Below are 13,130 nucleotides of genomic sequence, written 5' to 3'. Positions count from 1 at the left end.
TTTAGTCAAATTAAAAAGTTAAAATAATTTTTTAATAATACAGAATCATGCAGCTCCTATGGAAAAACATGCGGCTAAAAATGTGAAATTATTAAATTGGACTGATGGGAAACATTGAAATGCAATTATGACTGAAGAAGAATAAAAAATAAAACATTTGTGTGCATTGATTATGTTTTCAATTTCACCCTGTGTATCTTGGTTTACGGCCCAAATGTTAATTAGCTGTGATTAAATGTGATGCCATAGAAATGAGGCTGATTTAAACTTATGACACTCAGCGAATATAGACCGTTTTTTTATTTTATATTATGAAAATCAATATAAATGATTAATTAAAAGTCGTTTAATATCCCTAATTTTAGTTAAGTCGAGAATGAATATGAGATTAGTGAGTATAAAATGTAAGCCTCTTTGACGGAGGTTTTAAAACTTAATTTATACTACATTTAATTCAACAAACAAACGAATACTTAAATTACTGCGACTTAATTTTCGAAAACCGTTTTAGAGCTGTTCGCATTTAAAGTACACATGCATACAAAATAGCCTGAATATTTAACAATATTTAACTGTGCAAAAAACTGAAGCATAAATTATGCTAATAATTTTCGCAAACATACTATGAGCTTATGCACCACCACATAACTCTTAAATTTGATTTAGAGTGCGGCCACATTCAAATCTCCATACTTTAAGCCAATAACTCATTCTGTCATCGTCTTCTGCTCTTCGAAGTTCGAACACACCTTCCTACTATATGAGATTATATCTGGCCGCGCTTTACACACACTTCAAATTTTTATTGCCTCGTCTTTGCGGCTTTCGCCGCCGTTGGAGGTCTCATTTTATTTACCATCGCACATAAATTTCAGGAACCGCACGCACAGTCGAACGAACGAACACATAAATATTTCAGCATCTGCTGGGAGAAGGCTTCCAAACTGATTTATTCAATAAATCACACAAGTTGCTGCCACCACCGCCATTCACCTGGCCTTAACCCTTGGACGTGCGCCGCAGATTCAAGTCCTATCTGCAGATGCAGATCTTCGGCCCAGTCAATCGGCTCCGGGAGCAGACTGCCAGGACACATGTCAATGAAGCGGCGAATGTATCACACAAACGCATTTGCCATTGGCCCCAAGTCGTAGGCATTTCTCTATCGGCAGAACCGGGAACTGACAGTTGATTTTTCTTCAATATATATAACTATATCCATCGCCCACTCCATCAACAGAAACCTAAATGACGGCAAATACATCAAACGACATTTAAGCCCTTCGCGTGACTGAAATTTTCGACTCTTTGTCACTCGGAGCGATCTGGATTTGGGCCTGTTATCCTTTTCCACTGCTCCTTCCATCTCCGCTCCCCAGCTCCTCGCTGCCACACGACATCTGTAGGTGTATGCGAGGACTCTTGATAAATGCCTCCAACGTGCCTGGAATTTGTTTCGTGTAGCATACCTTTTTGGGCATTATTTAGTAGTGTGTCCCACTACTTGTGTGTATGCTGTGTAGGCTGTAGATGCTGTGACAAGTGACTGTCTGGCTTAGCTTTGCCTATTTTCCCTATTTTCCCTGCAGGCTGTAGACAAAATAACGCCGGCTTAAAGCTGTGTAAAAATGGGATTACAAAAGTTAGGCTAAGAACGATAAAGGTGCAAATAGTCAGCTAAGAAACATAAATGCACTTGTTATTTTGTTAGTTGTCACAAATAGAATATTTTATTTATTTGCAAACAAACAAATTGTACCATTTTTGCTAAGAATTTATTTTCAGTTTCTTTGCATTTTAATGTTCGTCACTCTCTTATCTCGAAGTATTTTGTATTTTTAATATTATGTAGTGCTTTAATACGTATGTATAACTATGAAAAGAATACTAAATATTTGAATTTAAGTTGTGTTTTTCAAATGAGAAACTGAAGCTCCCTACTTTATTTATAAATCACAAAGGTTGATGGCCATTTATTGTCCTTTGCGTGGAATCACCAATACCTTCTTCGTATTTTTGACAATAAGCCCCATTGAACCGTTATTCAGTGCACACAAGCCGCGCATCGAAAGGCCAGACCGCCCACGTGTTTCGGTTGAGCCTTCAATGGGCGGGTCGGACATTAGCCATGCAAAAAGGACGAAGGGCTAAACACGGCCCACACCTGGTCGTATGCGTCTGGCCATACGTTCAGAGTCGCACAAAATCGTTTATTAACCTGCCATTACCGAGCCGGGCCCAAGTGCACTCGCTGTAGACGACGACATTGTACCCCACATCTGGGACCTTCAGAACCACCCACAGAACAGAGCTCCCAAAACACCCACAATTCACGGGCCCTGATAGAAATCTCCAACACGCACAGCAATCGGGGAAACAGCAAAATGTTTTTGTAGTACCGTTTTAGAGGTTTCTGGTGGGGGACTCAGTTCCCCTTCGCGGCTTAGTACACAATGGGCTAATTAGTCTGGGGCTACGTAAATCGGTCTTGCACTTGATTTGCTTTTAATAACTATATGCCACATGCCGAGAGTGCTTGCAAATTTGTGACAATAATATTTCCACTTCAGCTTGTTTCAAAACTCGCGTTAATGTCTTAATGTTTGGGGAAATTGTCATTTATTTGGGGGCTTTCTCAGAACCTGGCGTTGGTTGGCGGGTGAAATTAGTGACTACTGGGCACAATAGGTTGTAATTTGTATTAGCCGCAAATGTGATTTAAATTGCAAGGGTCCGGAAGGTCAGCTAAATGGAAAGGTGTGGCTTTCACAGAGTTTATTGATTTTCTTCTATTGGGGTTCTATCTATCTACTAGAATCATGGTGCTTTAGCCATTAGTCCAGCGAAAACAATAAATTATGATTGATCAGCTTGGGAACATTTATATTTACGATTAATATTAATTGGTTACCCCACATCTTGTAGGATTTGGATTTATTTAAACGTCCGAATTCAATCCAACTGATACCCTTTAAATATTTTAATTTCAATTCGAGAAATCAATTAATCGCTTCCCTACAAGAGCACCACACAGAACACAAACGCTTCAAGTGGCAGCTTCATGCTGTCTTTAATTAAAGCTCTATCGAGGCAACCTCTTTGGTTGGAAAATCAATTTCTGTATATATTATCGAACCAATTACAGTGCATTCCGTGGCGTAGAATTTCAGATCCGATGTCATCTCGCCAACCACTTTTCCACTCGAGACAAGCCACCGCACGGTTTTCCCCCCTTAAAGGATGCTTGACTCGGCTTCTCCTTTCGCATGGCATACTTAAAACTAACAGGCAAATCAATGGACGAGGGGAACTGCAAAAATATGAATAAGCTCAGCTCTGCCTGAGTGTTGGGAATTTCGATTTTGAGTCCTCGTTTACTAAAAAATCACAGCCAAAACCAAATGAAAAACGAGAATATACCAGGCCAACAAACACGGACACACGGAAACCAAACTGAAATCCTTAAATTTAAGATTTAAACATTAATAAATAATAATAGATTGAAGAATATATGAAAAAAATATTCTATACTTATATCGTTGCCTCAAAATAGCTTTATGTTTCGGTTATAGAATATAATTTGTATTCAATTGGATACCTAATATTAGGTCAAACGGTAGAGTTCATTTTCAAAAACAAGTTATGTGGAAAAACCTACTATTTCTGCAAAATGTTGCATGTAAATTTTGATTGTGTTTTTTCCTCCAGTGCACCTATGGAAGCCCCCGAACAACTATTATCGATGCAGGAACCTGTGTGGGGGAGTCGGTAGGAAGGTGGTTCGGATCGTTACATAAAATGCATGAAAATCTCGATTCAGCTAAGAGCAAAAAAGCGGTCCAAAAACGTGGAGAAGGGGCGGGGACGAGGAAACAAATTGAAGCTTTAGCCACGACTGACAAACTGCAGCTGTAACGGCCAAATGTTTTTGGCCATTTTATTTTTCATTTTCGCTTCGTTTTCGTTGTCAAGCGGATGGGATGAAGCTTAACAATTTTTATGGCGACGTCCCATCGAAAGAGGGGCTGCAAAATATGGCTGCAGCCATGGGTTAAGCGGCTTAATTGCTCTGGTAAGGTCAATTCGGGGATGCAAACCCTCGAAAAGGAAAACTATTTCCATGGCATGTGCCTGTGGGTGAGCCATGAAGAAATTTGCATAATAACAGGAAACAATCTCGCCCGTGTGCGAGTGCGTGCCCTGTGCGACCATTAGGGTTCCCATCTGACCCCGGTCATTGGCATCGGTGCGGGTTTGGGGTTTGGGCTCCTAAACTATGCACCGGAAAACGACGTGTTGGTTTGACAAAATGCAGCTATGCAACTGGAATTCAAATGCAGCTGTTGGCTGCTAAAACGCTTCCTTAAATTATCGTAGGTGGCTAAAAAAATAGATGTGCGAAACCTTTTTTTGAAAGAGGAACTATTTTAGGTCCACAATCGTAATTATTTATTTATTTTAGCTCCGGATTAACTTTTAGGGCTACAAAGGGCTACAAAGTACTCCTCGAGTACTTCATGTTTGTAGAGGTGCTAATTTTCTGTACTAGGTTTATATACTAATAATAAATCTGACTGCAAATAAGCCAGTCCTAATCCTTTAAAATAAATTAAATTTTAGGTTTAAAATCGTGTAATTTTATTCCAAATACCACTAAGACGATATTAAGCCCTTGAACTTCACCTATGTATCCTAGGGCGCATTTCAAAGGGTCGAGTTCATAGGGGACATTATATAAATCATATTTAAGACCCCTGCGGCACGTTATTGTTTTCAAAACACACTAATTATATGGATTGCCCTCGGGTGCGCGACAGATTTGCATGCTCGAGAATTTTAATATACGCATGTATGTATACCAGCCAGCCATTATCCTGTGCTGTTATTGTTGGTGTTGCTGCTTTCGCTGTTGCCGATCCTGCTCCTTGCCACGCTTGCAAATAGTTAATAATCGTTATTAATATCTACGTGGGCAAAATGGCTGGCGCATGACACCAAGCGCTGCATATGAACACAAACTGGGGCGTAGAGACAACAATTTTCACCTCCATTATGCAGCAAAGCACAAAGCCGCCCGTTTTTACCGCCCAATCGGGCTTTACTAAGAGGGATTATAGAGTAAAAATACTCCTACAGGTGAAATTTTAATTAAACTATGACCTTTCTCCTATTCGAACCAATAAACAACATTGTAACGAGTAGGGTTTGTAGTATTCATTCGTTTCCGGAGTAAATTCGCATGGAGTAGCATTTGTGGAATTTCATAAATAGTGGTTGCATTGCGTAGGTTTTGAGGAATTCACTAACTGACTGATTTAACTCGCATTTCTGTTAAGTGGGTCAAGGCTTCCTTGTGATGTGGCCCAGAAGTGTTTGTGCTCTCAAGGAGACTTATCTTGACTTTCAATAAATACTAAATTGTTTTACATAATATTCCAGCGAGTTTTCTCGCAAACAAAGTTTCTTTCACTCACTCCATTGCTCTGAGCCTGGCACCGGAGGTAAATTGGTTCGGAAGCTGCCCTTTTTGACTGCCACTACGAAATGCATTGCAATTCATAACCCAGAGAGCGAAAGGGTCTCGATTCGGGCGCGAAAAGGTGGTGCTGCATATTTAATGGCCACATCGCCTTCACATGTGCAACTACTGGAGTTCCCGAGTTGGGGCAATCAACAAACGGCACAAAACGTGACCAACGCCCCTCACCTTTCACCTGCAGACATAAAAACTTAATGAAAGCATTTTCCATGAATACTTGTCATTAAACAATTTACGAGACACTGCAACAAAACAACAACGCCCAAGTAGCAAATTAATAAACTTGACAGCTCTCCCCATCCGTTCCTCTGCAAAACACCTCGTAATTGCTGCGACAACTAGGAAAGTAATCAAAGTTATTGATTAAAAAATTCCCACTTGCAATGCCATCTCCATGTCGTAATGTCGACATGTTTGGGCTTCGTTCCTAACAAAAGTTTCACAGCTAAAAATTATTGCACATTTCGTCGTGGCGGATGCTTTCACTATTGTTGTGACCTCAAATAATGAACGTGCAACGGAGTTTCCAATAAACACGTACGTATCGAATGGCACTAGCGGGTCACAGGGGGACTTTTCCGGAGTTCTGGCATTCGCCAATTGCAATTGACATTCCAGGGGAGTCGGGGCTTGGCTCGATTTATCGGAAAGTGTGGCAAGTAAGCTCCAAGAATTACTGTCAATTTAATTGATACCATACTTTATTGTTATTGGCAAAGGGCGTTTTCATTTGAGCTGAGTATCAGAGGTCAAGTGAATGTGTTGTTTTGTGTGCTTGATTAAGAAAATATAAAATAATATTTAGTATGGGCTACAGTAATTTAATAAGGCACAATATATATCAAAACATTTAGCAGTAAACTGTATAACTTTTGTCATATGTTCAAATTTGCAACCACACCCTTGACTACGCCAAGCTTCTTTCCACAAATTCTCCGCCGAGAAACCGCAGCCAGCCACCCACATGAATCCGCAAATCAATGAATATAACTTCACACAAAACTCAATTTTCAACAAGTTTTCCGCATTCTAAACACACTTTTCTTGAACCCCGCCCCACAAACAATTCGAAGCGACACAATGTGGTCGACACCAAAAACCTCGAAAGCCGAGACTGAAACTCGAAATTAAGGCCAAGACGTCATGATAAAAACTTTTGTCCCTTTCTTGTGTATGCTTCCTCCAGATTTTATTTGATTTTTCCTTTCTTTTTTTGCTCTGACAGAGGCGGTTTCTTGCCTTTCACACGCCAACTTGAACTTGACGCATGTTTGTTGGCAAACAAAACGACATCTCACGCCCCAAACTCGAACGGGCTGTGTTTTATACTCATTAAAATGCGCGGCACCGGGTCCGTGCCATCAACGAAAGTTAAAGCCGGAGGCGGATGCGGAGGGCCAAGGATTTGGAATAGACATTCTGCGGGTGGCCAGAAGGACCTGACCTGACCTGACCTGAACTGAGCCGAACTGAAATGCCGTTTCGGCATCTTTGAACGGCAGCCAAACAAATCTTATTTAATTTGGATTTGGCGCCTTTGCACGCCAACCAGTCAGCGAAGTTACATTAAACTTGACGGAGATGACATCGTGAGGCGATACTATCAAGATTTAAATATAAAATGTGGTTATTTCTAAAAATCAAAATGTCTTATCCTTCCACCACCATAAAAATTTGTTGTCCCAGTTTTTCATTAAAAAATAATGTCAAAGACGGACTTTGACTGCATCCAGAGAGATCTAATATAATTGGTTTCGACAGATGCAATTAATGACAACTTTCCTTGTTTTGTTCTAGTCTTAGCAGCTCAAAAATCTGAACATGTTTCATGATATTGGACCAGCATCATTAATCACTTTGCATCGCAACTAAGATAAGTTCCCAACTAACTTTTATTCGACAGTTGGCCTTGCCAATCACGTCACGCTGCCATCGCTGACGAGAATCCTTTCCGTTTCGTCCTCGAAAGGACACAGCTGTTGCGCCAGGAATCTCAAGTGCATTTGAATGGCTTGCTAACTTGCCGCCTCACCGAATCGCCGATTGCCGGGCTGCTGTTTGCCAAAGTGTTAAATGTCATGAAGGGAATGCGCAGCTGGGCCTTTGAATTTATGGAATTTCCACGGCGCATTTACATTTACTACATGCCATATTTATTATTTATGCTCGCAGCGGGAGGGGCGTTTTAAAGTGCGGGAAAAGGCAGCCAATAGACGCACTGACAAGACGCGTTTTCCACTGATGCCTGAGTACTTTGACTCCTTGCCATGCCATTGCAATGCATTGGTGCGGCATTTCCGCTTTTATATAGTACGCTGCCAAAGTTTTTCCTTTGCTTGTCAAATATGCCATAGCTGTTGCACACATTATCGCTGGGGCTCTGCATTTTCTATATAGTTTCGGGAGCGTTGTAATATATTTAATATTAAAAGGTCACCGGGTGGACGTGGACGTGGTGAACTTCCGGTTTGCTTTCGCAAAGTTTAAATTGAATTAACGCCAAAAATTATGCAGCTACAGTTGGCCATTTTATTATTCTCGGCACTCCGTAAATAAGTGCTTCCTGCACATGCATGTCTGGCATGCTAATTAAAGCCAAATTGATTTCGCAAAGCTTGACAGGGGCAAGCCTTAAAATCCAACTAAATTAGCGATCAATTAGCACTTATTTGGCTAAAAAAGGAATTCAGCAAAGAAATTATAATTTTAGGGTGTTTTCACATAAAATATATCTTTCCTCGAAATTGTTACGTATGTTATAAGTACTAACCCGCTTCCCAAATGGGAATACAACACTTGCAGTTCTATCTATTGTCTTTGCAAGAATCGCAACTATATAATGTTGTTTTAATTTTCGAAAATTTCTTAGAGCCCTATCTTTACCAATTCCTTCTTCGTCCTCCGCATAAAATATCTAACAAAGTATGCCGAAGCCCACAGCCAGAATACAAGTCCCCGAATAACATTTCAACAACATTAATAAATTAGTTCAAGTAATTGAAACTTTGCGATTGTTCAAAAAAGAATGGAAAGAATGGAAAAGTTATTTTTGTTGTTTGCTATCGGAAGGACAAATGGAATTATTGTGAATATAAGCATAAATCGCTTTGTGACAAATCGTTGAGATGCCCCAAAGACCGGTCTCAATTGTTGTTGACAATGCTTTCGGGAATTGATAAAAGATAATTTCATTGGTCAGGCAGCGAAGTGCGTCAGGGACTGAGATTGATTTTTCAAAATAAAAATGTAACAAAAAAAAGCTACCTTGACGGGCGCTTGCCTCTCAGGTGTCGATTAACAAGTGACCAATTAGACTAATTTGCGCCGTCAATAAAATAAAGTTAATTAAGCGTCTGCCCAGCCCGCCCTCTTGCTCTTATCAGTTTCCTGAAAAAAAAAACAATTAATCATTTATACGCTCATTATACTTTAAAACTGGCTAGTTTCAACTTGATTTGACCCGCCCAAACGAAATCCTCGAGCGCTTTTTCGGCCGGGGAATCCAGTCCACAGGATTTCCCCCTTTTCCCCTTTCCTTTGCATCTCCTTTTCGTGGCAGTGGGTTTAATTGAGCTGGCTTCAATTGTGCTTGAAATTTGCACGATTAGCGAAACGTTCCGACAGTCCAGCTTCCTGGAATTGAATCCCGGGTTAAGTGGAGTGCGACAAGAATTTTGGCTGGCACAGACACTGTGCAATGAATCATAAGCTTTTATCGCTTAAGTTTTAATTAATTGCAACGAAATCCCATACATTTTATAAGGCGAATGGAAGAATATATGGAAGACGAAAAAATTGTTTACTATTATTTTTAGCATTCTGGGGGTACATTCAAGTTGCAAGAAAATTAGCAACTTCTGTTCGTCTTTCGCAATTACCGCAATTAACATTTATGCGGGTGGCCCCAAATGGCAGAGGAGACTGGCTCCCACTCAAAAAACCCGTTAGGTAATTAAGTAGAAAATTGCAAAAATTAACAAAAACAAAAAGAAAAAGAAAAAGAAAAGGAAAGCACTAAATCGAGAGCAGCAATGAGTTCGCCCTGGCCTGCTGGAGATTTTGGCGTGGCAAAGTCTTAGACTGCTTAGGGAAAATTAATTAAAAATAAACATGGCACACGCTTGTACTTAGGGAATGCCAACAAAAATAGACCGCAGGCGGCTGAGAAAAAAAAACAGGAAATACGAGAGGAGACGTGGAGGGAAAACCCATATCCAGACAAATAAGAAAAATGAAAGCCGGGCTAGCCAAATTCCAAACAAAAGCTCACGAAGCATTTTGCGGGCACAAATCCGAGGCGATAAGAAAATAAGTAACAAAGAACACAGTGCAGGACGAGGAAACTGAAGGAGGAGAGTGCAGAAAAGGCAAGGACCTGACCAGGACGGAGAGAACGCCAAGAGTATTTAGTAATTACGTCAAGGCAGCGAGTGAGGAGCGATTAGAAGGGAGATATCCTGGCCAGGTGAAAATTGCATTAAAAATGTTCTCGTAGGTGGCCTAAGCTTCTTATACTCTCTAGGTTAATCAGCACTGCAAGGAGTATGTCCTTTAATAACCAAAGTTATAAATATTTGTATCTAAATTTTAAATTTGAATTAAAATCCTTCAGTTTCTAAATCAAATTAAGTAACTTTAATCGTTTGAAATATGTTTCTTATGGTATGTGCTGCTAGTATGCATAAGCAGAAACTTAATAACTACATTTTTTTAGTTTCCTAATTTTTTACTGTGTAAAGTTCAAACATGCGAGCAAATAAAGTACGGTATGATTTCCCCCCATGGAACACGTAAAGCATGGATGACCCTGGGGGCGGTGGGTGTTAAATTGGAAAAGGTGGATTGCGAATGGTGGGGTTCCATGGGTCAGACATATGAAAACTTTAGCACTCAGGAAACAGGAAACTATTGTTCTGCGGTGTCTGCCTCCTGGCTTTAACGGTAATTGTCCGGCCCCCAAAAACAGCCCACATCACCCAAACAAACCGGCCAAACACCAGGTTAGCCTCGTTTATTTGGTAGGCCAAGCAATGTCAAACTGCCTGTTGTTTGATGCATGCATATATGTATCTAGGCAGGCAGCTAAGCATACATATATATATATATATATATATATATCTACATGGTAGTTGGATATTGTGTTCCTGGCAGGTAATTTGCGTTTAATTTGCTGGTAACTTTGACCCCCTTTTTATTGCGGCACTGCCTTTGCCAGTGCATTTGACATTACCCATTCGGGTCAAGGCAAAATAAGAAACTTATTATTCTGAATAATAATAGTAACTAAGTATTTTCACAACTGTATCTATTATCCTTCAGCCATCGATATTATGATATATCTTAATTTCTTACTTTTTTGAAGTAAGTTATGTACAAATATATGTATAAATATGCGATAACCACTTATCTGCCTTAACTTAACGTTTCATGTGATAAGTTAGCCCAGTGGGAAGAAACAACATGGAAAATGCACTATTTGAATTTTAACACAAGCTATGTAAGAGCAGTAAGTAAGTAGAAGAAATATTATAATTTGTATGTGAGTGGGGAAATCTACTTAGAGAAGCATATTCAAAGCCGTATAGCAAAGAGAAGGAACCAAATCAAATGCATTCTGCTTCAAACGAGAAAAATAATAAAATATTAAAATAAATCAAGAGGAAAAACATGCCATAAAACAACGTACGAAGGATATTCGCAGGGGAAAAAGGATTTGTATAATCCAGAAAGATAAGCATATTTCTAAGAGAATATTGCATTCGCCTCACAAAAAACATGACTCGGTTGAGTGGCTATAAAGGGGCGAGTCTAGGAGCGGCAATAAGATGCGATTTTGTTTGCTATATGAATATTTCTATAATTAAAGGCCATGAAAAGATCCAATAAACATTAGGGCTTTTATAAAATTACTTTATAGAGTTTGATTTGATATCCAACTAAATTCACAACTAATAAATAACTTATAGTCGTAGAAAATTTCGATGGAATATATTAAAGAAATAAACTAATAAATTGCTCTAATTATTAGCGGTATTGCTTAATAGTTAGAAAATACGAGCTAAAAGTTTCTACATAAATATCAAGCAATTAATTACTCATTTTCAAAGAGAACGCAAATGTCTGAGTCAACTTGGCCTACCTCGTTGCCATTCATTGGAAATCTTGGCTCGATTTTGAAAGGCAAACTTTTATTGAACATTTTGTTTTCCCGCCAGGCTGAACAAATCAAAGCGAATTAAGGCTGTCAGCTCTGAGCCAGAAATTCGTCTTTCAATAAATTGCCTGCCACCACTTCCCCTTTGAGCAGAAAAAAGCAGAGAAAAGTCTGGTTCCGATTTTTCCATTCGGGTTATTTGTGTCATTGAACTGCAGCTGGCAAGTGGAAATTAACGCAGGCCGCTTTAATTTGCAATTTCAATTCATTTGGATTTATCGCAGTCCCCCTCGACAAACGACGAATTGCCTGCTGATTTCTAGACAATAAAGCCCGATTCCGAGTGCATGTCGAGCAATAATATATTAAAAGGGGAGGACCCTTCCTCTCCCTTACTTCCTCTCGCACAATAACCCAATCCCAATCAATACACCCTTGGCCACAAGTCTTTCCCTCTCCCGTCGCGTGTCCGGGCCAAATTTTGGCTGGCAATCAAAACGCATTGGCAATCAATTGATTTACACAAAGCCTCCCACCCGCTAACATGTCTGATTTGGCAAATAGCTGTCATTGGGTTATCATAATGTCACTCACAGCGTTTTCGGCAGACATGCCATCCAAGTCTGTTCTGTCGAACTACTCTCCCCAATGCTTTTTTTTTCTATTCATCTTGCCAGTATTTTAGTTTGAGAAAAAGGGTAGAAACTTACCGAAAGAACGCTGTATAGTTGAATTAGGTTGGCTTAAAATTTCACCAATGCAAATTTTCGATATGAATGGGCCCTGTCCAGTGTTTGTTGTTAGACAACGTACTTCCAATCCCCAAGTTCTATGTATTTAGATCTCAAGTTGCGTTAAAAATGCAAGCAAAGTGATAAAGTTTATAGCTTCGGCTTTAAAGACAGGCCAAATAAATTGACCGCATCTATCTTGGCTGTCACCTTTGTTCAGCTAATTAAACTAATGCAATCCTCGGTCGAAAATCAACAGCCAGGGTGTTAAGTCAAGCCAAAATGCACGTTGAATCTGATGTTCTAGCTCTGGACTCTGTGCCGGACTGGCATTTGGCCCGGACAAATAGGATAACAAAACATGACAAAACAACAAAAGCCACTGAAGCGGCTGGCGGAGCAGTTCCGCAAAAGACTAAGTTAAATTTATAGGCATCGAGGGCAGGAATTGCAACTTCCGCCCAAGACACACACGTACATGTTTGAGGGAATTCCCCAGATTCTGAGCACTGGCAACTTCATTTCACAGTAGCTGGCAACTTCAGAGAAGTTTGCTCCACACGAACCGACGACAAGGCCAAGATAAAATATAAATGGTTTCGGTTTACTTGCGAGTGGGCGGACACACACACACACACACTACATACATATATACGTACATCGAGGGGGTCCTGGAAAGCGGAAGTGCCTCTGATAGCCGTCACAT

At 40.0% G+C, this 13,130-nt stretch overlaps 1 protein-coding gene across 2 annotated transcripts in view; it reads left to right on the top strand.

Annotated features, from left to right (window-relative positions):
* LOC120458762 overlaps nt 1-13,130 on the top strand; it is a 32,107-nt gene that overhangs the window by 6,293 nt on the left and 12,684 nt on the right. The gene's annotated exons all lie outside the window — the stretch shown is intronic.

This window comes from Drosophila santomea, chromosome 2L, assembly GCF_016746245.2.
Source record: "Drosophila santomea strain STO CAGO 1482 chromosome 2L, Prin_Dsan_1.1, whole genome shotgun sequence".
In the NCBI taxonomy this organism is placed as follows: domain Eukaryota; kingdom Metazoa; phylum Arthropoda; class Insecta; order Diptera; family Drosophilidae; genus Drosophila; species Drosophila santomea.
This window is presented reverse-complemented; position numbering and strand designations above follow the sequence as displayed.